This window comes from Ursus americanus, chromosome 5, assembly GCF_024610735.1.
Source record: "Ursus americanus isolate L20-20 chromosome 5, mUrsAme1.1.p, whole genome shotgun sequence".
NCBI lineage: Eukaryota > Metazoa > Chordata > Mammalia > Carnivora > Ursidae > Ursus > Ursus americanus.
Genome location: NC_142131.1, coordinates 58644919 through 58671967, shown reverse-complemented (window position 1 = coordinate 58671967; position 27049 = coordinate 58644919).

The window sequence follows — 27049 nt, the reverse complement described above, 5'->3', positions numbered from 1 at the left end:
GAGGCTATGAAGAGCCAGCCCAAGTGGGCAACTGAGCACATTTGGGGAAGGGAGAGGGTGCTGTGTAGAAAGTGCAGGGCTGCATCAAACGGGCCTGGGAGCCACAAGGAAGAGCTCCTGCTTCTCCCTGGGGGTAGTGGGGAGCCACTGAGGACTCTGGAGCAAGACAGTTACAGCCATGTACTGACAAAGGATGGGAAGTAAGACACTGGAGGCAAGGAGAGCAGCCAGGAATCCGGGTGTGGGAGCGTGTGGTGCAGGGGGAGGACCACAAAAGGCAGGGTGTCAGACGCCAAGCGCCTTACAGGGCTCTGAGGGGTACGGCGAGAAGGGAAGAGTGAAGGCAAGTGACCGGGGGGGCCACCCGTGCACATTTCTGAATCAAACCTGCTGCCCTCCTTGAGTGACAGAGACGCCTTTCCCCCCAGATGTGGCATTAACACAAAGAAAGGGAAGAGCTGATGTGACAAAACGTGAAGAATTATGTCTTTGATGTATGAACACTCTTCGCCCCTTTAGACCCTCATAAACAAGAGTTCACTCCAGACTCCCCTGGCGTGTCCACGGTGCACATCTTCAATAACAAGAGGTCTCCAAAGGTAGATTTCCTCTTACAACTGAGGGACTATTTCCATTTTGAGGGGCTGAGAGATGCTTCCGACTAATTGTTAATTTAGCCTTTTGAGACCTCAATTTATATGCAGCATTGACCAGTGTCTGCAAACATTCTGAGCAGAGGAAGGAAGAGGTCCTTAGGAAATTAATGTAATAGTTTCAGCTCATTACTAGAAGAGCTTGTTCTGAGAGCCCAGGAACTTCATTCATTCGTTCAAAACCACTCTGAAAATCCAGTTAAAATCGGAGGTCACAAACAGCAGTGGTGTTTACTTCCTCATTAGGAGAGGTGAGAGCCAACTTCAAAACTGCAGAAGCCTAAGGAGGTGAGAGAAGAGATGCGTGACATCCATGGGTCTGCCACGAAGCAGGGGGGGTGCAGACCACAGGACTCCAAGGGCCGCCATGGAAACACAGCTCTACGGTCCAAGAAAGGCATTATTTCAAAAAGAATATGGATCCCATCTTTAAGAAATAGTTTTGTATTCCTTCAGCTTACATTGGCATGCTTTCTTGGGACCTACAAACTTTAACTCCATCTAAAAAGAAGCCAATAAAAGAAAAGGAAAAAGCAAATAATCACCCTCCCAGAGAAAGGCCAAATGTTTACATCATTGGGAGAACTTACTGGAGACTAGGTCCTCAGGAATTAGACCCGACTCCCAGCAGGGCCGAGAAGAGCAACCAGAGGGGCAGTGTGGTGTCAGAGACAGAACCCCCCCACCTCCCTCCTCCAAGCTGGAGGCCAAGAGAGCCCTGCTTGGCCAGGAGCCCACGAGACACGCAGGCCAGTCCACTCCCCTTTCTGGGTCTCAGATTTGTCTGCTGTAAAGTGAGGGGACTGATCTTATCTTTGGGGGGTTTTCTGACCAAGATCAGTATGTCCCCCCGGGGTTGGGGTGGAGAAGTGCTCCTTGTCCCTCAGAGGGCAGCCTGGCCCCTGAGGGGGAAGAAGGGCCTCCAAGGTAGGGCCACAGCTTCCCCCCTGCCGAGCAGTCCCCCTTCTTTTGTCTTACTTATTAAATTTCTTCATATGGTTTCATTTTTTAATGGTTTTGCTTCTAGATAGATGTTTGAAAGCCACTTCCAGAGTTTGGTGATAAATACTCAAATACATTTTCCCAGCATTAGGGGTGCCTGGGTGGCTCAATTGGTTAAGCGTGTGACTCCTGATTTTGGCTCAGGTCATGATCTCAGGGTCGTGAGATGGTGCCCCACGTTGGGATCTGTGCTGGACACAGAGTCTGCTTAAGATTCTCTCTCTCCCTCTCCCTCTGCCCCTCCCTGCCCACCCCCACTCACACAAACAATCTCTCTAAAAAAATAAAATTAAAAAAACGAAAATTTCCCAGCATTAAACAAGAGTCCATCCATGGCTGAGCCCCATCAGAGGAGTCACAGACTTGGGTACAGAAGGCCCTGGGCCTTTCTAGGACGTGCTAGAAGTCCCTGCCTGTGTGCCAGTCGCTGCCTCACCAAGTTGCTCACTGCCACACTAGCCCAGCTCAGCTTCTCCTCCTTGAAGCACACAGGCAGATGCTGGAGACAAGGAACAGGTGGACGCAGGCATAGACAAGGAACAGACCACTACACTCCCTGACAGACTGCAGAGCCCTGTCACCTGTCAAGGCTGTAGTGGTTCATCAGTCCCGGAGCCCCACCAAAGTCAAATCCCCAACTGCAACGGATGCTGCGTGTCTGAGACCAGAAGAGCAGCCCAGACGCCAGCCCTTCCTCCCCTAGAATCACTCATGACAACTACAGAGCAGGAGTCGGGGACAGCAGAGATGAAGCGGCCTGGTGCACTGGTCCCACCTCCCCATTTCACGGACAGAGAGGATGAGTGCACGCAGGGACTCAGGCCTCCCGACTTCCCCGCTCCTGCTTTGGAGGACACCCACCCCAGAAGCCACCAGCTCGCTCCCTTCTCAGGGCTACACATTGAAGAAACAAGCCCAGATCATCCTTTGCTCAAAATGTCCCAAGGCTGAGAAGAAGGTCTCTCAGGAATTACCACCACCCTCTTCGGTCTGGAATCATGAATTCATTTCAAAGCACTTCTCAAGCTGGTCCCTGCATCCATTTCACCTTCGCACAAACTGGCTTTTCGTTTGAATTCCTCCTGCCACCACAGCCATTTACTACTGCATTGACCTTTGCTTCTAGGTTAATTATAAATAGTTTTGCCTATTGGAGAAATTGAACTGAATTAGCTAAGTTTTAATCTCTCATCAATAATTCAAATGACCATTTCCCACAAATGAAAAATAAAACTGTCCAGGATGGATGGAGCAGCCGACCCCCCAACCCACACTCCCAGAGAGGCTTCGCCAGGCAGGAGAAGGGGCAGAGCCTCTGCGAGCAGGTCCGTGGCCTGCCTCGGCGGGCCCATGCTTGATTGCCCTCGGTCTGGACTGGATCGGTGCCAGGAGCACGAAGGGTGTCCCAGGCTGGTCCGGCCTGTCTGACAGCCCATTAGCCCCAGCTGTCAGAGACATCTGCCTGCTCTGATTACCGTCAGAGCAGAGGAGACGCGACGGCCCCCCACATCCCGCTGTCTCCCCCTGCCCTGAACTGTCAGCAAGTGATAGTGCTTTCACTTCGAAGCACTCAGAAGCCGTCCCTGACTGCTATTAATAACCTCCCTGTGAGGTCACCTGCCAGTGAAGCTTGGGGAGGAGTGGGCCACTCTGGGGCACAAAGCCCCAAACAGCACCAAGTTCCTGCTGCTGTCTCCAGGCAAGAAATAAGCCACCCCAGAGCTGAGCAAAATCCATTCATAAAACATACATGCGACATCAGGTCAGCTTTCGCTGGGCTGTGGGGCTGGGGACTCCAGGGTACACGAGAAGGACACTGAAACTGCAGCAGCTTGTGATGTCATGGGTGTCCTCGGAGGCCTGGACATATGACTCCACACCCAGGCCACACCCTGGACAGGACTGCCCCTGAAAACCAGAAAGATGCCTCTAGGATTGCAAAGGAGCACACAAGCCCCAGCTTCTAATGTAAACTGAGCCACCCTGCTCTAGGGTCCTGGGACTGCCGTAACAAATCAGCACAGATTGAGTGGGTTCCAACCATAGAAATGTCATCTCTCAGGACTGGACCCCAGAAGTCTGCAGTCCAGCAGGGCCTTATTCCCTCCAGGGGCTCTAAGGGAGAATCTGTTCTTTGCCCTTTCCAGCTTCCAGTAGCTCAGTGTTCCTTGACTTGGGGCAAATCGTATCTGTCTTTGCCTCTGTAGTCACATGGCCTCCTCTTCTCCCATCTGTGTCTTCTCCCCTTTGTCTATCCCAATTCTCCCTCAGCCTTTCTCTAAGAAGGACACTCGTCATCGGCATTAGGGCACCCCAGGATAACGCAGGATAGTCACTCTGTCTCAAAATCCTTAACTAAATTATCCCTGCAAAGACACTTCTTCCAAATAAGGTCACGTTGACAGGTTCCAGGTATGTGGACAGAACTTTCGGGGGGGCCACCCATTCAACCCATGACACACCTTGCCTGTGCAAAAACCAACAAGAGAATGGCGTTGGGATCACCAGGCTCTGAGTCTGAATCCCACCTCTGCCACTCAGTAACTAAAAACCAATCCTTTCTTAAGATGTCACCAATACCCAGTTTGATTCCAATAAAGGGCCCAGCAGGGCGGTGATCTGCAAACAGGCCTTGCCCTCCTTCCCTCTCACCACAGAAGGCCCCACTGCGAGCTCAGTGACAGTCCCACCCCAGGCCCAGATGGGAGTGAGAGCTTCATGTGCCCTGCAAGGTGGCCTGCTGCGGAGCCATTTGCTCCTGCACTCCAAGGTCCCAGCACTCTATCTGTCACCTCTCACGACACCTCGTCTTCCTGGGCTCCGGAACCTGGCTGCCTGCCTGCATGTTTCTGCTTCAGAGCCCCCAGCAACGCCAATAGGTCTCCAGCCCAGCTTTGTTTGCTTTTAATTACGAAGCCCACCAAACAAGCCCCCCATGCAGCCATGTGTGCGCACACCTGGCTGCCTCTGACACGTAATGAATCGCTCAGCCGTGTTCAAGGGCAGGCCCTCCTGACGGCAGGGGGGCAATCGACCGAACAAAGTCAGGATGATCTCGGAGGTCAAAGAATATTGAACAGGGAGTGTGATGCCCTACCCCGCAATCGCGGGCCTCCCGCACGGTGTCCCTGGGCGCAGCTGATATTGACACAGGTATAGTCTCGGAACTCTGTGCTTCTGACAAGGAGGATTGATTTCTCTAGGAAAATGGAAAGCGGACCCTGAGCAAATACTCTCTTATATGTCAGCACGGAGACAAAGCCTCTTTAACATCACTTGTGAGGGGCGACTAAAAGAAAAGCCAAGTTTTTCTTCAAGCCAAGAGGAAGACAGATGAGTGTGTAGACCCCTCTGGCGTTATTTTCTTCGGTAAGATGAACAGACCTCCAGAGCCCTGGGTTTTTTCTCTACCACCCCACTCCAAATTCTGAACCCTGCACGCAAGGCTGGTCACACAGCAGCTTGGAGCCATCCTCGAGCAGGGGAAGGTCATCCTCACTGACCCAGAGGTAGCAACGGGCACAGCAGGGTGTATAGATATAAGGGGGGGGGGGGTGTCCTGTGGGGCTCAAGGACCAGGATTCACCTCAAAGCCCGAGAGGTCAGCCACACAGGGGCACATGCCTGCCCATCCCAGTACCCTGGGCAGCGGGGAGCTGCCAAGAGGCTCAGAACAGCATGGCATTTCCTGGGTGATAGCCATGAAGGGAAGCCAGAAGGTAGTCAGTGCCAACCCCAGTCTCATGCAGACTCCCCAGTGGGCACAGAGTGTTGGGTATTGGTGACACGTGGTCAGCTTTTAGTCCCCCCACTCACGGTAGATGCCCAATGCCCAAGAGGAGGGTGATGGCTGAGAAGAAGGCAGGCTTTGTGTGAAGCGACAGGTCAGTCAGCTTCCTGGGGAACCAAAGACACCATGTCTGTGAGGATAAAAGGCAAATACGCTTTGGGTCCTGTTCTCGTAAAAATTAGAAGGACATATGTCGAAGTGTGAATTCACACTCACACACGCCTGGAAGCATCTCTAAAAGGCTGTACACTGAAGTGTTAGTGTCTCACCCTCCGTGGTGGGATTTGGGATTTGTTTTTCCTTGTGCTTTGTCTCTATTTTCCAAATTTCCTATAATGTACATCGTATTACTTTTACAGTGTGAAAAACTGCTATTTTTTAAGCTGTACAAATGCAAAGAATTGGCAATTTTAATAGTTCTCATATTCCTGCATCCACTCGGTAAGAACAAACTGTAGCCGACTGTGCCTAATTAGATTATGGGGGACTCAGCCAATTGTGTGCGGGGTACCACGAGCCCCACGATCCTCCCAGACCAACGGGGGCACTGGACCCTCAGTTCTCCCCCTGCAAACGCTGGGGCCCCAGCGCTGCTGTTGATCCCATTTAAGAATAACCAAAAGAACCAAATAGATGTCACAAATCACTTAGTCTGCGCAGTTTTCTCCTTGAGGATGCTCACGCAGGCTTCCAGCAAGGATGACGCAAAGTAACAAGACAGATGTAGTAACTAATACAAAGTGCTTGGTTCACTAAACAAAGAGCTTTTGATGCTGTAACTCAATTTATGCTGGCGTAATAGGATCTGAGCGGGCTAAGAGGAGCCATATACAAGGGACAGGCAGCCCTGACAGCAAAGGGAGAGCAGAGGGCTTCTCAAGCCCGCTCTCCTCACAAACCAGCCTCCCGGGACCTCAGAAAAGCCCTATCCCCTCAGGTGAGACCTTGCGGGAGTTTTCACTTTGCTGCAGGAAAAGACTCCAACGTTGCTTGGTGGCTGCTGGGACCAAAGACCGAACCGAAATCCCTTCTCCCGAGTGCCACCCTCACTCATTCCTGTAATCAGCACCTACTGTGTACCGAGCACCCACTGCATCACCAAGGTGAGTCTGGGGAGGGTCCGACACAGGTGCCAACGCTCAGGAATTCACAAGCTGACAGATAACCTTCTCGGTGCTGTCAGAGGAGGTGGGGACAGCGTCTAGTGGTTCTGCTGTCCCTGCTGACCCCGAAGTAATAGAAAAGAGCCCCAGTGGCTGCTTCCCAGAGGCCCAGCCTGGGGAATGACAGAAGACACCTCGTGATTACTCTTCGTACAAAGTCGGGTCTCCCCCAAGAGGCCATTTCCAGAGCTCTGCTGCCAAGCCAGAGGAAGAAGGCCTTGCCAGGGACCCTGCCCCAGAGTCTGCTCTAGAGGGGCCCATCATCTTTCCTCCCCTTTCACAGCCATGGTTCCTCTGTCATTGGCATCACTTCACCACTGTAATGAGAATCTCTGGGTCTGCAGGGCCAGCAACCCGCCCTGATTCACGGCTCCCAGGGAGGCCTCGGACAAGACCCACACCCTCTCTGAGGGGCAGAGTACCCAGCTGGTCGTAGCCCGGGCTGCCTGGATGGAGACAGAGGGTTGGCCTAGCCCTGCCCTCAGACACTCTCCAAAGAAGGTGTCAGACAGCCCCCCAGAAGGGGGCTCCAGTGATAAGATCAAAAGCGTGTGCCCACTTCTGTGGGACAGAGGGGCTGATGAGATGGTTGTAGCAGCTGAGAGTATTCCTCTCGTGCTCAGGCCTGTGCACCGAAATTGAGGTCAAGGCTTGGGGGCAGGGCGTGGGGAGCTGGAGCAGCACGGTGATGAGCCGGCTAATCCCAGACCCAGCAGGCTTCTTGAGCATGAATCAGGAGGGGGGCGGGGGGGGGGTGTCCAAGTCAGTCTCAGCTGAGCTGGCCACGGGGCACTCTGCTCCCCAGGGTGCCCACCTGGCTGGGATGGAAGCAGCTTCCAGAGGCCCTGGGAGGGGCTGGGCTGGGAATGCTGCCACATGGAGGAAGTGGAGGGCCCACCACTGCCCACCAAATGGCCAGGGCCTTGGGAAGGGGGCCCTGCTCTCTGTTCTCACACTCCCCCTCAATCCCTACCCAGCCTCACCTGGGAGGGAGGGGAGCACAGAAGCACAAAGCACGTCCTCTCCAAGGGGGATCCCCACAGAAAACCATCCCCACTTCCCTGAGGAGGAAACTGCAGCTTGAAAGGGTCAGAGCCAGCACTTAATACTGGCCTCCGGCCTCGAGTCCCAGGGCTCCCTCCTCCACATTGCTCTGCCACCCTGTGCAGGAGTCCTTCTCACTTAAGTGAAATTTGGGACACTGGGACATGGCTCAGCCACCCTGGGCCTAGTACTGGAGCGTCCTCAGGGGCTCTCCTCTCCACCCCCCTCCACCCATTGAAAAGCTGGGCCTGAGAACTGGAACTGTTCCCCACAGTACCCCTCACCCTGTGGGACCCCAGCAAAACAGATCACTTCTCTGAGCCTCAGTTTCCCCACTATAAAATGACCAGCTAGACTAAATGTCATCTGAGGGCTCCCCAGCTCTACCCCTACAACTCCAAGGACATCTGGGGAGGTGTCAGGACCTGTTAGAGTGCTGAAGGTCACAAGGCTGGGGGCTTGAAGGATGGTACCTATTTCTTCCCCAGCACTGTAAGAGATACTGAAATAGGAAACACAGCCCCCATCTCAAAGACCCCTCGATCTTGCTGGGAAGACGAGAGAGCCCACGAAAGAGGGTGGAATCATTCTTAAGTCCCCAGTGAGTGTTCTGAGTGCTTCCAAAGGAGGTAGCAAAAGATCCAGGCCCCATCAACGGATGCGTCTGGATGGGCCAGTGGGCAGGAATCACAGACAGGAGAAGACCACCATCAAAGACCTGGAGACGGCAGAGCGCACCGTGGGGCCAGGGCCGCTGGAATCCGGGCACACGGAAACCTGCCCTGCGCTACTCAAGGAAAGACGAGAGCCCTACACTTTGAAGTTACCAAATTCCTTTTAATGACTCTTAAGTGCTTCCTTACAACTTTCTATAAATCTACCAGCTCGTTCCTGTCCCAGAACTCCACACGCAACCTCATTAGGAGGCAGTAAGTGGTGGGAAATATTGATACTTCTGGCTAATAGTGTTATTAATACCATTACCATTCATATCACCTCGTAAACAACTCTTATAGGACATTTAGCATGGCTAAGTCCAAATGAAGATAATACTATTGCTAATTATATCTCTATAAACTTATTTTATGGCAGGGAATAAGGGCTCTTATATCCTCTGATTACTCAGTTGCCAGAACCATAAGGAAGTAGGCAAGACTTCATGAAGATGTGCCCTCTGGGGATGATTCATTACGAATAATTGTGGTTTGCAAAAGCACAAGAGCTTTGAGGAGATTTTTAGAAAGAAAGGAATTGTAATTTGTAGGAGGCAGGACAGGGAGAAAACATCTCAGGCAGCCAGAATGGGAGAGGCCGACTCAGTGGTCTCAGCTGCTTGGGACCCGACAGGCAGGGAACACAGGCTTGCTCTCTGTGGCGTCCGAGGGGCAGAAAGTGGCGGGGGCGGGGGGGGGGGGTGTATACCCCGGCTGCTTGTTTGTGCTGCAGATACACCAGTGTCAGGAGCAAAGCTAACCCGGGTCTGCATCTCAGGGCGGGGAAGGAGGTGTCTAAATCCAGCAGCTCTGAGATCACTTTTTGAAATCATTCACATTTTTCATTTACTTAATAGTTTACTTAGTATTTATGGACTCAAAGGGGGCTTATCTGAAGCTGGGGGAGGAGCTTACGCTGTCTGTGGAAGTACTGACTGCCCCGCAGAGATCCCCTCCTGCATTGTTTGGCAAACAACATTCCCAGATAAGGGCCAAAAACGCTTACTCTGAAGGAGGCTGTGAATAAGAAAATAAATGCTTTTCTTTTTCTCTTTCTAGCTGAGCTCAGACAATTTACAGTATTAAATGTCCCCTTGTACTCCGGAGAACTGGAATTGATTTTTTTTTTCTTAAAAGTGCTCATTGGGTTGCTTATAAATTTCTTGAGCTGTTGTTATCAAGCTGTAAATTGCAGTTATGAGAATAATCACAGATCGATTGCAGTCATTCTGAGGGAGGGCCAGGTCTGCACGAACATAGGCAAGTAGGGCTTTGGACAGACATTTGTAGTAAATAATCTTTAGTTCAGATCCAATTAATTAAGAATTGGTGAGATCTCAGCACGATGCCAGGGAGAAGTCTGCCTTCCCTCCATCTGTGGTGTAGGCGTTAGTGCCATGCACCAAGTATTTCCAGTTCTCCTCCTCTCATGCAAGTCCTCATCTCCTCCGAAGTCAGACAAGCCCACAGGACTTATTTTGGCCAATGAAACGTGAGCACGAATATCACGTATTAATTTCAGGTAGGGGCTTTAAAACAAGGGTTAGCAAACTTTTCCCACAAAAAGCCAGATAGTATAGATTTTAGGCTTTGTGGATCATCTGGTAACCGTCACAACTACTCAGCTCTGCTGTTGTAACAGGAAAGCAGCCGTGGATACTATGTGATCAAATGGGTGTGGCTGTGTTCCAATAAAACTTTATTTGTGGACAATGAAATTTGAATTTCGTATGATGTGTGTATGTCATAAAATATTATTCTTCTCTTGGTTTTTTTTAACCATTTGAAAATTTAAAAAATATTCCTACACTACAGAATATACAAAAACAGGTGTGACCCAGAGGCCATAGTTGGCCAACCCCTGCCTTAAAAAAATCAGTGAGGGATTTGCTGCACCCCTTTCCCCTGCCAAGATGAACACAGAAACATGTGTGGAGATGGAGCCTCTATCAGCCCAAGGCCCATGAGTGTCTAAGATCAGTTCCCACTGCACATACAGAGTGAACAAGGGATATACTCTTATTTAAGCCATTGATATTGTTGGGTATTCGTTACTGCAGCAAACCTAGCCTGTCCTGTCTGAAACTGTCTACAAAGGATTTTTCTAATTGAATAAGTAGAGTAGATAAAATTGCAATATGAAAGTATTATTAAGAAAAATGACTTTTCAAATATACTTTAAATGTACTTTATAGTACCTACTTTCATTAAAATCATAAATTATACGTAAATGATTTTAATCTGTTCATTAAAGCAAATCCCAAACATGCTGAAACTTGACAACATCTCCGAAGTCTATCAAGAATCACATTGGATTTTTAGAGTCACTTCCTTTTCAAGGAGATTCACATTCAAACTAGCCTTTCTCCTATTCTGTCCTGTTCAGTGAAATTGACAGTCTGGGAATCTGAGCCTCATACCCAGTATTTCCATCTGTAGACCAAGTGACAGGTGGGGAATAGCAGATGTTTCCAGACAGAATGAATCATTCCAAACATCACATTTTAATAATACGTGATTGAGAAAGAAAGAGGCAGATAAAGACAGAGAGGTATGCCATGTGACTTTGGGTACGTCCCTTGTCCTCTCTCAGTCTCAGTTTTCCCATCTATAAAACTGAGAAATGGAACAAATGTCCTCTTACGAGCTCTTTCAATTCAGATAATCTAAAGCTAGATATAATTTCACAATCTAAAACAAATCCTTTCAGACCTAACAAAATAGAAAAGAACTTTGGATACAACCCAATCTAGAATTTTGACAAAAGCCTTCACCTAAAGAAGTCAAACATCCCTATATGAAGCCCATAGAATTGGTCTACAATGTCCAGGAAATTAACAAAAAAGAAATACAAACAGACAATGAACATTTAAGAAAATGTTCAACATCACTAGAGACCAAAGTACACAGATTTAAAGATCCAGATGCCATAATCCATCTACTAACTTTGTAAAGACTCATAAGGAGGATCACAGGCCATAGTGGGAGAATAGGGAGTAAAGAGACCTGTGCTAGCAGGGCTGTCAGTTAGCATGGCTTTTCTAAAAGACATTGCAGCAATATAAATTGAAAAACACAAATGTGGGCATGCCCTTGCACCAACGAATTAAACGTCAAAGATTTTTTTCTAGAAAAAAACTAGATAAGTACCACAAAATATAGATGACCCACCTGATTAATGCAGGATTGTTTACAATATCAAAAAAAAAAAAAAGAAAAGAAGTGACCAAAAGTAAGGAAATGTGTAAATAACAGATGGCACATTGATACAATGGAATACAACTCAGCAATGAAAAGTAATGCTGCCATGTAGAACATGACCCTAATTCTGTTTGGGAGAGGGAAAAAAGTAAAAATTATATGCATACATGGAAAAAACACTGGAAATTTTCACCAAAAATAGAAGTAGTAATCTCCAGAGATTTTCATTCTCTCAATTATCCTTTTATTGTATTTTCCAGAGTATTGCAGAATTAGGGAAACAAAAGCATTAAATGGTACTAAAAATAAAGAAGTACAATCTACATTTATTTATTTTAAAAAGTATTTTGATACAATGAAAAATTTTTTAAAAATAAACTACCAAATAACACGTAGTTAGAGTCTGTTTGGGAAAATAGGCAAAAGACTGGAAGGAAATAAAATAAAAATGGTCTCTAGGGGAAGGATTATGAGTGATCCTTTTTCTTCTTACTTGTCACTTTTTTCTGATTTTTCTCTGCTGAACACAAATTATTTATGTAAAAGTCATAAAGAACAACTTTTAGAAAATAAAGAAATGAGTTGAGAAGGATCTAGATGGTTCAGGCAGGTTTGCTCTCAGTACTGAGTAAGAGTCACCTAGACCAGCCCCCTTTTTCTTCCAAAAAGAAATAGCCACTGCCATGGCCCATAGCATCGCTCCCTGCAAGAACACATGGCCCGGATGAGGCAGGTGAGAACACCTGAAGCCCAGGATTCCATGATGACCAGGACACACTTCTAAAACATGTGATATTGATATTGACAATGTGATATAAATATCCAATGTGAAGGTGTCTGGAGATGGGATCTTAGGGAAGTCATTAGGTTTAGAGGAGGTCATGGGGGTGTGGCCCCCATGACAATTAGTGTCTTTCTAAGAAAAGGAGAAAACACCAGGACTCTTTCTCTTTTCAGTGTGTTAGGACACAACAAGAAGGTAACCATCTGCAAGCTATGAAGAATCCTAACCAGAAACCAAATCTACCAGCACCTTGATCTTGGACTTCCAGCCACCAGAACTATGAGAAATAAATGTCTATTGTTTAAGTCACCCAGTCTGCAGTATTTTGTTATAGGGGCCAGAGCTGACTAACACAGAGGTCATTGTCTTTCACCATGAATAATATCATTTCACTGCCTTCAAGTTTCCACTCTCCTTGGAAACCAGTATCACATTCAGTGTTGCTCTTAGAAGGTACTTTGTCCTTTGACCCTCTGAATCCTTCAAGATTTCCTTTTTCACTTCCAGCAGTTTCATTGTCATGTGCCTACATATATGCCCTTTAATTTATTCTACCTAGGGTTCATAACACCTCTTGAATCTGTGGCTTGATGTTTTTGTCAGTGGCCAAATTCTTGGCCATTATCTTTTCAAATATTGCTTCTACTCCCCCCTCCCCTTTCTGGAACTCCAATTACAAATATCAGACCATTCCGTTATACCCCATGTGTCTTAGGGTCTTTTCTGTATTTTCTATCATTTTTTCCTGTCATTCAAACTGGAAATTTTCTACCCATCTTTCTTCCAGTTGGCCAATCTGCTCTTCCACTGTATCTAATATGCAGTTAAATCCCTCTATTGAAGTCCCAGTTATTGTTTTCACAATTTCCAAATTTCCATGTGCTTATTTAAGTTTCCAATTCTCAGCAGGAATTCTCTATGTTGCCATTCAAATTCTTGAGCGTATTAATCACAGTTGGTTTGAAGTCCACGTCTGATCATTTCAGTTGCCAGACTCCCTTCCAGTCTATGCTATCATATATTTTCCCTTGGTTTTTAGTCAGTTCTTGTCTTTTATATACCTAGTTCTTTTTTAGTGAATTCCAGATAGTGTAGAGATAATATGAGTTTCCAGATCATGCTGTCTTTCTCAAAAGAAAATTCATTTTTGTTTCTGATGACAAACACAGTAGGGACACATGAACTTAACCCTGTCAGTGGTTGAGCTGATTTAAAAGGCAGGCTTCAGGGGAGCCTGGGTGGCTCAGTCAATTAAGTGTCTCACTTTGGTTCAGGTCATGATAGGATAGAGCCCTACCTCACCTCCATGCTGGGTCTGCTTCTCCCTCTCCCTCTGCCCCTCCCCCTACTTGCACTCATGCTCTGTCTCTCTCATATAAATAAAATCTTTAAAAAATAATAAAAAAATAATATTTTTAAGTAATATAAAATGAAAGGTAGGCTTCAGCTTGTCTGAGGGCAAGTCTATTTCAGGTTCAACTTAACTATTAGAAGTTGCAGCTGAAAGTCTGGGGAGTTTACCAGGGCCCTTCCTACTTGGCAGAACCGAACCCCAATTTTCCCCCACAGACCCATGAAAATGCTAAAAGCAGCAATCAGCTTCTCAGCCATTTGGCAGCCACTTCCTGTGCCGCCTCTCAGCTGTGGCATCTGAGTCCACAACCAACCTGAGCGTGAAAGTGGGACTAAAGATCTGGCTCTCCTCCTTGGGTTTCCCATCTTTCAAGAATATAGGCCCCCTTAAGCCAAGCCTTTGTTGTTCCAATAGCTTTCTAAAGCCTTCAACATGTTGTATGAATTCCGTGGAACTGTATTCTAGTAATTATGACTGCATAACAAATTTCCCCAAAACTCAGTGGTTTCAAACAAGAACAATCACTTATTATCTCTCATAGTGATTGTGGTCAGGAATTCAGAAACAGTTCAGCTGGGTGATTCTGGCGGGGGCGGGGGGTGGGCGTCTCTCGTAAGCTGTAGTGACATGGTAGCTTTGGCTAGGGTCATCTCAAAGGCTCCTCCACTCACATGCCTGGTACCTACTTTGGAAAGACTGAAATAATTGGGCATTTGGTTCCTTGGCCATCTCTCACTAACTCCGTGTAATCTCTCCATGTAATTGCTATAGCACGGAGGTTTCAGATGAGAAGACTTCTTGCAAGTCAGCTCAGGGCTCCCACAGCATGGGCACCCCAGGAAAGAAAAGAAAGGACAGGTGGAAGCTTTTATGACATAGTCCCAGAACTCATGCAGCTTCACTTCTACCACATTCTCTTGATCCAGGCTATTACAAACGTCCATTCATGGTCAAGGGGAAGGAATATAAAACTCAACTCTCAATGCAAGAATGTCAATGTCATGCCGTAAGAAGACACAACACACATGAGCATGTAGTATGGAAGAGATGTGGATGTGGTCTTCTGGGAAATACAATCTACCGCAACTTCTCCAGCTCTTCTTGATGGCAGGTTCGTCTAAAAGAAGCTAGAATGTCATTGCCAAGCATAGAAATTCCCTTCTCTATTAACTTGGAGTTGTCTTTAATGAAGATAGGACTGCCATGACTGTGCTTTGGTGAAGGACATCCCTGATTTGGAGCTTTTCCTTTAGTTTGGCTAAACCCACCTTCCAGGTAGGGAGCAGTTATCACATCAGTTTTGGGCAAATCTCAGAGGCCCAGTGAGAGTTCAGGCACCATTTTGGCAAGACTTTGGCCACTCTAACCAACACAGCCTGACTGCGGTTACCCACTCAGACCCACTCTGAAGGCTCATTTCTCACCCAGCACAGAAAAGAAAATCCAAACTGCTTCTCCATGATCTATTCTACCTTTGCTTTATCTCCTCAGCTCAGTACTTCCCACAGACTATTCCATAAAAACTCTGATCCTACATGATGCAAATTCTGTTAAAAAAAAAAATACAAAGAACTCTACGTATTATTTCCTCCCCTTTCCAGAGTCTTAATGCATATTAACATACAGCCTCTGAAAAGTCCTGCAGCAAAGATATTTGTTTCCCCCTCGTCTCATGAATTTATTTAATCATGGAAAATGGATTTGGGGGGAAGTTATCTTTTCATTAGCAGGATGCCAATTAACACCCCATAAACATTGTATAGAACATATCAACATTGTATAGAACACCCGCACACTTCTGGTTCCACCTCTGCTCTTGTGGGACTGTAGAACCAAGTTGTTTATAATAAAATATTCTGTCTCAAATTGCCTAGTGGGAGCGAGGTCATTGCTGATCACTCTTTTGCTCAGTGGGATGCATTTCTGGGTGTTCAGAAGCAAAAAGATGGGCTGTGTACCATTTTCCAAATTAGGCTGATGAATGCATCAACCTTTTCCACCTGCCAGTAACACAACAAGAAGTTTTTAAAAGGCTTGTGTTTACTGTCTGCCAATACACATGGGGCCATTAGCCAGTTGGCAGGCCTTGTGCAAGCTTCATTTCTGCCAGCTTGGAGTGAGCTGCCCACTCCCTAGCTGAGAGCCACGATCAATGTCCCTTCGGCGCTAAAGGACTGTAGGGGTGAGGGGTGGAGGAGCAAATGGGTTTGATGAGGGAGTGAGAAGCAAGGAGAAAGGGACAAAGCCTTGTCTTTCTAACCTCTGCAGGGGAGAGTCCTCCCACTCGAAGCCTCATTCCAGGCATCGCTCCCTATCTGTTCTCCCAATCTCTTGATAATTTAGATGTGCTTCCAATTGAGAGCTGAGTTGTTTAATAAAGCAAAGACAATCGACTCTTCCTCAGTGTTATAATAGCCTCTCTGTGTGTTTACTTGAGAACAAATGCTGTTATAATTTCTTTGGGGAATCAATATCTTCCAGTGCATATGCACTGCCCTATTGGAGGTTCAGATTGTGTAAGGAGAGAAGGGGAAATTTATGGCCTTGTAAATGCTGGCAGAAGGTAGTAGGTTTAGTGAGAGCTGTAATTAAAGTTTTGCTGATAATAAAAAATGGAGGCAATAAACAATCCCACAGATTTTCCAGTCGTCGGCTCTAGAACTGCTAAACCGTCACGGGGTCCTGGACACTTGCTGGTCTCTGCACTATGAACCTCTGAAAGTGAAGGTCGCGTGGTCCCAGAGGCCGCCAGCTCCTGGACCCTTGAGATGCCCTCCACAAGCTCACAGGCCCAGCAAGACACAGTCACTCACTTTCCGATATGCTCTCTTCAATTTCAGGGCAGCAGGCGGCAGGCCAACCTTTGTTTTATGGACTACTTCCGAGGCTGGCTGTTCAAGCCAGAACACCGCCAGGCCAGCAGTCTACACGGGAGTGGAGATCGGGAGACACAATCTGGAGGCAAGGACCTGAACTCTGAAAGGAGCTGAAGTGTAAGGGTAAGTGAATCAGTTCCTACGAATCTTCTTGGAAGGGCCCCATGCTCTCCCCCAGAAACCCTGCTCAAGTTCCCCAGAGCAGCACAGGAGGCTTTTCCCCAAGATGACTGCTCACCTCTCCACTCTCAACTGAGCACTGTCTGTGCAGTTTTGTGTCTGTTCTGGGCTTGACAGAAGCAAGGGAATTGCACCGTTGGACGGCAGGAGGAATAGTGACCTCCTAGTACCCACAGGAGGCCAAGACAATGCTGTCTGTGTCTGCAAGCTTCCACCGATCCCCTGCCATGGGGCTGAGGTCTCTTCTTTCGAGCAGGATACAATCACAAGCACTTCTCCCTGAGATCTCTTGTCAAAAGAATGTCAGGCTACAGAGGAACGGGGCAATTTCTCCGGCTCACAGTGATGCAGACATTGTCAAGGCTTCCTTGGCAGTGGACACCAAAGTAAGATCAGAGGAAAGCCAGAAAATATCTCCACTCACAAGCACCACCACACCCTGCCCCGCAAGACTGAGTTCCCCAAGAGGAGGAACTTGGTCTATAATCCCTCTAGTCATCCACTCAATAAACCCTCCCAGAGCACCTGCTACCTGGCACACGGTATCACCAACACCCACAACCACACACTTGCAGGAAGAATGAACAAGTTAGCAAATTCACCTCCGTAGTGGCCAGGAGGTTCCTCTGAGAATACAACGGTCTGAGTCCTTCCAGAAATCATAACATTCTTGATACTGAGCATCTACAGTGTGCCAGACAACCTACAAAGACCTTTACAGATGTCCATTCTCTTTTCGTCCTCACAACCACCCCCTGGAGGTAGAGGTGGTAGTCGTCTCTGGCAGCAGAGGGCAGTAAAACTCGGGGGAAGGAATGTCCCTGGGGTCCATGTCACCCAGCCAGCACAGTGCAGGGCGGGTATAAACCTAGGGCATTTGTGCTCCAAAGCCCATGTTCTTTCTCTTGTGCCATGTTCCCTGTGCCACAGGAGCCCCTCACCTGCCACCAGGAGTGTTCTTCTTCCCAGGGTCTGCTGCAGCAGGGGCAAAGGGGGTGGTAGAAAGGGCAAAGAGAGGGTCAGGTGAGGGTCCCTGAGAAGGCCCAGAGGAAAGAAGGGCTGAGTCTTCAGAGGAGAGCCATAGAGAAGCAGTGAGGGGGCCAGGACTGGAGCTCAAGAAAAGCAGAGGACGCCTGGGTGTCTCAGTCAATTGAGTGTCTGCCTTCAGCTCAGATCATGATCCCAGAGTCCTGGGATCAAGTCCTGAGTCAGGCTCCCTGCTCAGCGGGGAGTCTGCTTCTCCCTCTACCCCTCCCCCCTGCTTGTGATCTCTCTCTCACACTCTCTCTCTCAAATAAGGAAATAAAATCTGAAAGAAAGAAAGAAAGAAAGAAAGAAAGAAAGAAAGAAAGAAAGAAAGAAAGAAAGAAAGAAAGAAAGAAAGGAAGGAAGGAAGGAAGGAAGGAAGGAAGGAAGGAAGGAAGGAAGGAAGGGAGAAAGAAAGAAAGAAAGAAAGAAAGAAAGAAAGAAAGAAAGAAAGAAAGAAAGAAAGAAAAGCAGAGTCAGGGGGCTTATACGAGTTTATAGGAAGAAGACCTGGCTGGGACTCCAGCTACCCGCAGCTCTACACTCTGGCTTTCCCTCCTGTGTCGTAGGACTCCATCCTCTAGCCCTCCTCTCCAGCGTTCCAAGGCCTAAGAGCTCGCAGGGGTCTTAAGCGTGGTCCCCTTCCCAGAACACATGCTCCACCACAAATAGCCACTGGCATGGCCACAGCCCAAGCTCCTCCCTCCCAGGGGCTTGGCTATGGGGCTCCTCCAGCCAGTGCCAGACACACCTCTCCTCTCCAAGGCTGGGCCATTAGCAGCAGATGTAGCTAGGCACCAGAGGGACAGATTACAAGGTGACACATACAGGCTGGCTGTCCCCAGAATACAAGACCCTCCAGTCTCACGGTCCTCTGACAGGTGGCTCCCCTTGGAGTCAAGGGCAGGCCTGCACCTGTTCCGATGCCCTTCCGGCAATCCCTGTCTTCAGACGCCTCAGAATTTGCACTGACCTCATGCTGCTCCTCCCCACGTAAGTGAGGGACTCGCCCTGTCTCATGCGGGCCGCTCAGGATGCGAGCAGAGGGAGCTGTGGGGGGAGGGCCTGCCTGCATAGCTCCAAGCCCAGGAGGAAATCCCAAGCAAGTGCCCACATTTGCAACTTCCCAGCCTTGTGGTTCCTCCAAAGAGCCCAATGGCCCCAGTGAGGGTTCCAGAGCTCAGGCTGCGGTGGGGACCCTGGGCTGCTGATTATCCAATAAAATTACTGGCAGACATTAAATCTATCCTCAGTTAACCTAGTGTCTTTAATAATAAAAAAGATTTTGCACTGGGGATAAATACCGTGTCTCATTTCCTCACTCTCACTGGTCTCCTGTCACTGTGCTCTTATTAATACGATGGCTAATATATGGCTCCCAATCAGCCACTAAAATGCCGCTGTTATTCCTACTAATTCGACAGTAAAATGTGGCTGTACCAGGCCATAAAAAGTGGGCTGTCATGTGACTGGGGGCTCTGTGGGAGGTGATCCACAAGGCCCAGGGGTCTAGAACTGACCACCGGAACCAAGCCACACCCGAGCCACAGCACCCCAGGCCCCGACTGCCCAGGGCCCAGACGTCACCCACAGCTAGACATAAGCATTACCTGCGGCATTTGTTTCCCACGACCGCGTAACAAATGACCACAGACTTGGCAGCGGAAACAACACCCACTCGTGACCTCACGGTTCTGGAGGTTAGCAGTCTAGGAACGGCGCCACCGAATTCTCTGTTCAGTGTCTCACGCGGCCAAGATCAAGGTGTCAGCTGGACGGTGTTCTAGCTGGAGGCCTGACTGGCGAAAAATCCATCCCCAAACTCATCCAGGCTGTTGGCAGAATTCAGTTCCTTGTACGTCAGGACTGAGGTCCCCATTTTCCTGCTGGCTAGGCTATCAATGAGGGGTCACGCGCTGGGGTTGTCCTCAGGTCCTAGCCACCTGGCCTTCTCCACGGGAGGGGAGCTCACTTCTTCAAAGCCCTCGGGAGACTCTCCAGTCTGCTGCTTGGGGGACTCACACAATGTAACACAATCACTGGAGTGCTGTCCCTCGCATTTCCACATCCCACTTACACACAAGGGGAGGGTATTATGCAGCAGGCGTACATCAGGGGGTGCGGTCTTGGCGCCCCCCCCCTTTAGAATGCCGTCTATCAGAGCTCTGTGTGAAAACCCTCCACGTGCCTTTGTGGAGAGACAATGGGTCCAACCCCACTGCCCTCCCCCCACACACCCTGGAGCAAGCCTCCACTCCTGCCAACCGGAGAAGCAGGTCCCACAGCAGCCAGCTCTGGCACTGGGGTACGTGTAAGGGAGGGACGGGCCCAGAAGCATCCCCTCACAGGTGAGCACAGCATGGAACAGGGATTTCCAAAAGCAGACTGTTGACTGAGGGCCAGTAATTCACACCCCTCAAAAGGGTGTGTTTTTCAGCTTCTCAAAAGCTCCCCTCCCTTTCTTCTCCCCTCCCCCAGTTACCCGCTAGGTTATTCCCTCATCCTGGCTCTGAACACCCAGGAGCAGCTAGGCAGGAGGGAGGACCACATCAGAAGCAGGTGGAAGTGGGTGAGCAGGTGAGGGGAACACACAGACCTCAGGGCCCCCCACCTACGGCTCAGCAGACTCAGCATGGAGTCTGCCTCTGTGAACCTCCCAGCCCCGAGCTGCCACCCATGGGCCCAGCTCTGTCTCCAGCGGCTCTCAAGGCCCTGTGAGGAATTCAACAAACTGGCTTTTGGTTTTAAGGGTGAGATCTATGTGGATGTAGACCCTTCAGCATTAAACCAGGGCAGCCAGCCGTGAATGGGCCCTCCCCTTCCAGCCAACATCCATTCCCCTGCCGCAGCCTCCCAGGGCCCGCACAGGTGCCCCTCACCACCCACCCCACTGCACCCGCTGGTCTCCTCTGCTCCACCAGGCTCCCTCGTCCCTCCCAAGCCTTTGCTTCCACGGCACCCTCAGCCGGGGCACCTTCCCTCTTTCTCTCCTGTGCGGCTCATCTTCTTCCTTATCCTTCCACGTATAGTCTCATCCTGGATTTGTGGAAACACATCTGCAAATTCCTTGACACCCCCCCCCCAATGGAGAGGCTGAGTCACATTCCCCTCCCCCTGGTCTTAATGACCCTCCCAGTGAAGACAGTCCAGCATAAGTGACGCTGACTTGCTCCCAAGGCTAAGTCAGAAAAGACAGTGCAGCTCGGCCCTTCTCACCATGTGGCTGTCATGCATGGGGCAGCCCCAGTTATGGGGACAGGCCGTCACAAGCCCCGCTAAAGTCCTGGCCTGTAGCCAGCCTGACACCAGCCCAGATGAGTGAGGAAGCCTTCGGGGATGGACCCTGCCCCAGGCACCATCCGACTACAACCACACAACAGACCCCAAACCAGAACCCACAAAGGAGCCCAAACTACCCCCACAACCAGGAGCGATGATAATAGAAAATGACTGTGGTTTTACAGTATGGAGTGGGGGGGGGGGTGTTACTGATGACCAGAACAGAGCTCAAGGAGAATTCCAGCAATTCCTCTTTCTCTCCTTCACGCTCAGCCCTCAGCTGGGTTGCCTGCCTTCCCCTGTGCCCCCAGAAGATTCTGCATAGTGCAGTGGTTAAGAGTGTAGCCTCTAGAATCATGTACTTGAGTTGAACACCCTGCTCCATCACCCACTGGCTGGGTGACCCCGGGCAAGTTCCTTTTCTTCTCTGAGCCTCAGCCTCTTCATCTATGAAATGTAAAGGGTAACCAGACAGCCTTGCCCTGTGTGTCCATGGGGCCAGGGATTGCCAGCCCCACGGGCCCAATAGTTACAAGGTAAGCCCATGTCCCTAGCAAAGGCAGGAGGGTGGCCAACAAGGCCCTTCTAGCTTGAGGACGCTGGGTCATGGCATTCAGGGGAGGACTATCCATCCCCCACTAAAGAAAGACAGAATGGAGTCTTCAACACCAACCCCGAGAGGAAAGACCAAGTCACCTTTAAATAATGGCCAAGGTCGTACGGTGAAGCTCTGTGAAGACACATAAAAAGGAAGGTGAATTATTTATGCCTGGGCTGAGGAAACAGGCTTGAGTCCCACCGTATGTCTCTTCCCATTATATGCTCACTTTACAGAAATTATCAGTGAGAACAAGACCTGAGCACTAAGAAGCAGAATGAAGATTTCCTCCAGTACATACTGGCCAATTAATTCTTGTCTTCTCCTCATGGCAGCTGTCCGTGTCCAAGTCCACCACAAAGGAGTCTGCCTGGGTGTGTGACACCCCCTAGTCCCCCAATGGCTGGAGGCCCCAAATTCAAACTGGGATGCTTGTTCCACCAGGCACCACCCCCAGGGCCGGCCTTTCTGCACCCCGCTTCTGACCCTAATGTTGGCATCTGTGTCATTACCATAGTCCTGTCCAGTGGGGCTGTGGCCTTCTCTCAAGACCCTTTCCCTCCTGCCACCCCCTGCACCACAGGGTCCACAGGCCTGACAAGCCCCCTTCAACATCCAGTCCAAATGCAGCCACAAATGATCAGACACTTGCTATAGGACGTGGAAGTCCCCACTGGGAACCTCGGCTCTACTACTTGTCCACGTCGGCATCTGAAACATCAGCTGAAGCGACTTCACTTCCCTGCAAGACAGAAAACTGGAGAGAATCTTCAGAATCTTCAGGCAAGAAGGCCCAGAGCCCCGGACAGGGGAGGGGGCTCCTGAGCCCTCCACAGGGCTCTCACAGGGCATCTCTACGCTCACACAGAGCGTCCAGGAGCTGGGCAGGCAGGCGGCAGCTCTACCTCTCCTCCAAAGCCACCAGGAGGGATCTGGCCCGATCCCGGAGGGGCCTTTTGCCGTCAATGTGAATCGAGGAAATGCCGGCAGATAAAATTAGTGCTGCCTACCCATCCCAAGCTGTCAGAGGAGCTATTCTGAGGTGCTTGCTGCTGGGTTCATCTTCCCATCCTTTGCTCTGACTTCTTCCAGTGTTTCAAGAACAGAGTCACTGGAGAGCCCAGCCCTGGTGTGCATTCTGGATCCTGAATCTCTGAGGCCCAGGAGGGATTTGGGAGAGAGGAGGGGACCTGAATGCAGGGGCCCACTGGGGGCACAAGATTGGAAATACCAGCCTACGCTGGCAAAGCACTGAATGCCACATATGCTCTCAGTACCACACTTTAAGATGACAAAACTGAAGAAGAAGAAGAAGAAGAAGAAGAAGAAGAAGAAGAAGAAGAAGAAGAAGAAGAAGAAGAAGAGGAAGAAGAAGAAGAAACAGGCAAAGCCAAGCTAGATGGCCAGACAACACAACCCAACAAATCCCTAAGCCAGGACCTAGGCTTTCCACTACCTGGCCCTATGATGCTGCCACGCAAACAGAGCCACGTGAGCCAAGCACTCAGCCCTCGCATAGTGCCCGGCCCAGTCACACACACAGCTCCAGGGCCTGGCCATCCAAGGGGCCAGGGAACCTGCTACCAGCGCCCCAGTGGCTTCCAGACACTGGGGCCAAGAGGCAGTGTTGTCTCAGCCAGACTCCACGGACCCCAGCCCAGGGGTCCTCACAATTCCAGCTTCCTGAGAAGGCTCCCAGAAGTCCTCCAAACCCCAGCTGGGAACAAGCACCCCCAGGCACTGGAAGGGGCCACTCTGAGGTTAAACGAAAGCAGCAAGAGCCATTAGTGCCAGGGGAAAGGGAAGACAGTTCTGATGAGCATGCCACCTCTCCCCACCCCTGGCTACAGATCATGGCCAATAACCCCCAGACGAGGGTCCTCGCAGGAGAGACCGTTTGAGGTCCCTGGTGGCCCCCCTACATCACCTCTTGGTTGAGTCCTCCTTGCCGGGGGACACCTACTATTTGTTCCCAAATTATTTTGTCCCCGAATTAGTCTCAAGGATCTAAGGATCAGGAACACTCCCACCCTCCCCTCCCCAGCCTGAGACAACCCCATCACTCCAGGCAGCCCCTTACTGTCACCTTCACAGTCCTTCAAGCTGCATGGGTCTGGGCACATTCCCATTCCTTGAGAGAAACAATATTTCTCTCAAGATAGCAGGTCAGCCCATGACAGAGTTTATGCCCCATGCTTCTCCACTGGAGGAGGGAAGTATCAGCAGGACAACCTCTACTCATCCTTCAGAGCTCAATCTAGATACCACCTCCTCCAGGAAACCTTCCCCCACTTGGTCAGGTGCCTCTCCTCTGAGCTCCCCCTACACCCCATGTTTCCCCCATCCTCGGATTTACCACCCCGCCAAGCTGGAAGGTGACCTGACATCTTTGTATGACCTGTGACTGGCACAGCCGGTGCTCCACGAAGTGTGGCTGGCGGAATGAGTGTGCTTTTTAACAAATCCAGCCAACCACATGGCCTGGGGCACTCACATGCACAAATACTCACAAACTCCGTAAACATACCCTCCTGAGTCATTACCACAAAGATCCTGCTGAGAGATTCTTTGAAGTTCAGAGAAATGCTGGGCCCAGTTCCTCGGGCCTTTGATGGGGGCCAAGAGGCAGAGATGACCCAGTGCTGGGCCATCACCTTGCCTCCCCACCCCCACCCCAAGAAACCTACCTTTTAGGAGGAAAACAAGCCAACAAAGACAGCAGCTGCCTCCCTCGACAGCCAGACCCCCAGAGAGTTTAAATGGAATGAAAATAATCTCACTTTGTTGCCCTAACCACAGATAGACGGTCAGGAGAGAACAGCCCGCTAACTGCTTCTTTGAAGAGGCAAAGACTCTTGTACCCAAAAGCTGTTTGTCCTCCATAAATGGGATTTCAGAAACAGAGCTGAAAGGGGAGACGATGGCCTCAAAAGTCTAAGCTTCTATTATACATTAGACAGATACTTAAAAATAAATAGTGATTAAAAGGAAATCCACGAATGACAGCAGAGAGCTCCAGACCCTCCAAGGCCTTCATGCAAATGTCTCGCTGCACTCTCTGCACTGGGAATCTGGGCCAAATTGTAATCGTTTCTCTGATTTTTTTTTAAAAACTCTTGCCACCCAGCTGCTTTGAGGGGCTAAGCTCGGTTCCAGGGGGTAGAACTGCATCCAAGGATGGGAGGCCCCGCAGCAGCGCCCTCTCCTGGACGCCCATGCGCATGCTCACTGCTCTCAGCTTCAGAACCAGGCCCTGAGGGGTGCCCCCTCCGCCATCCTCCTGCTAAGCAGGTGCTCCCTTCCACAACACTCATCACAGCCTGTGCGGAAGCCTGTCTCCCGGGCCTGTTGTGACCTCCAGGGGTCAGGAACCCTGCCCGTGCTGGGTAAGCTGTCAGTAAGCCTTCCTGATGGGCCGTCAGCCTGAGGAACACGCTCTAAGAGGAAAGCGGGGAAGGAGGTCAGAGCCCAAGCCAACAGACCCCTGCCTTAGCCGGCCAACGTCTGGCTCGTTAGTCACTGTTGCTAATATTACTGTTGTCACTGTCCTCATCATTAGCATTCACATCAGGGAGGGCTGGAATTCCAAACCTTAGCTAAAGACCAATCTCCGGGAATACCCCCGACCCCCACTACCCCATCCCTACCCGCCCCCCAAAATCAGATGCTCGGCTTTTCCCAGTGCTGTGTTTCAGAGAAAATGAGCTTAGATCCTTTTCTCCTTAACCGAAGTCCATACTTCACTCAGATTTTATTAGTTTTCATCTGATGTCCTTCTCCCATTCCAGAATCACATCCAGAATATCACATTACATTTAGGCACTTCCTTTGTCTCTTGGCTGGGAGTTTCTTTGACTTTCCTGGTGTTGGTGGCCTTGACAGTTTTGACGGGTACTGGTCAGGTGTTTTGTAGGATGCTGCACTACTGGAATGGACCCGAAATTCTTCTCGTGGTTAGACAGAAGTGATGGGTTTTAGAGAGGTAAAGTGCCCTTCTCACATGCAGGGTACACACCATCTGCATGACTTATCACCCGTGATGGTGACCTTGGTCACCTGGCTGAGACTGTGTTTTTCAGGGTTCTCTAGACCTTTCCAATGAAATCCTCCCTGCTCCCTAAAAGACCAGGCCAAAAATCGCCTCCTCCTAGAAGCCTCCCCAGATTACATATACATGCTACTGAGTTCCACTCAGTACTTAGCATACTCCAAGTATTTCAAGTGTCCATGAACCTGCCTCCTGTGTTCAATGAAGGCTCTGTAGGGCTGTGACCTGATGCCCAGCAGCACCTAGCCCAGAATAAAAAGCAAAAAAACCACTTATTTAGTGTTGACTGAGTGCCAGCTCCACGCTTGGCACCCCACGGGGGCTCTCCAGCCATACCACAATAAGGGAGGAGCTCTTGTTATTGCCATCTTACAGATGAAGAAGGGCTCAGAAACAGTATAGCATGGAACTGGCAGAGCTGGGATCCTGCTGTTTGGCTCTGCAATCTGTCCCTTCATTCCTCTGCTCTGCTCCTCTCCTGTGAGTATTCAGAGCTTTCCGTGTGCCCTCAATACCCAATCAAGGACAAGCTGCTGCAGTGAGGACAGAAACATGACTGGACTGACTGGAGGTCTGAGGTCCTCAACAAGAGCACCAAAGGCATGGCCTGGCCCTGGCCCGGCCTGACCTTGGCCCAGCTCCGGCCCACTCCCAGTCTAGCAAGTGCGGGCCGTGCCACCAGCCTGCCCTCACCCCTGTGAGGCCCCGGTAACCACCACGCCTTCCCTTTCTGACATCCAGAGATGGGGAGGCACAGCTGTGCCCCCCACATGCTGCATCAGCAAGAAGCCAAAGGATGTATGTGGAGCTGGAACATCTCCCGCAAATTTTGTTTTATTAAATTTTAAACTTTAATAAAACAAGGACACATTTCAAGTGCCAGCCCTGGGCTCCCCCATCCCTGCCACCCCGCCATCCTCAGGCTCACCGAGAACCCTCTCTCTGAGCATCAAACGTTTTCTTGGGGTGTTGACATCTGACACTCAGGGCCCTGAGCAGGGGAGGCAGAAGACAGGGCCGGGTTGGAGGGGGAAGGCTTTAGCTGTTCCAGGCTGGGCCCAGGAAGGGATGCCGGCTGGGCACTACCCAGGCAACCAGTCAAGAGGTTCCTTATCCTTCAAGACAGGAGAGGAGGCAGCAGTGTCCACCGGGGCTGGGGGTGAGGCTCTAGTCCCTCGGCACCCAGACTTAACAGTGGGGTTAAGGACTAGGACCCTCAATTCCCAAGCTAAGGCCCCAGGCAAGAGAGTCAGGGTACTAGGGACATAAGTAGCTGGTTTGTCATTGGCCATGCCTTCCACGCACTTCTCTCTGCCCAACCCCCTCACCACACTGCCA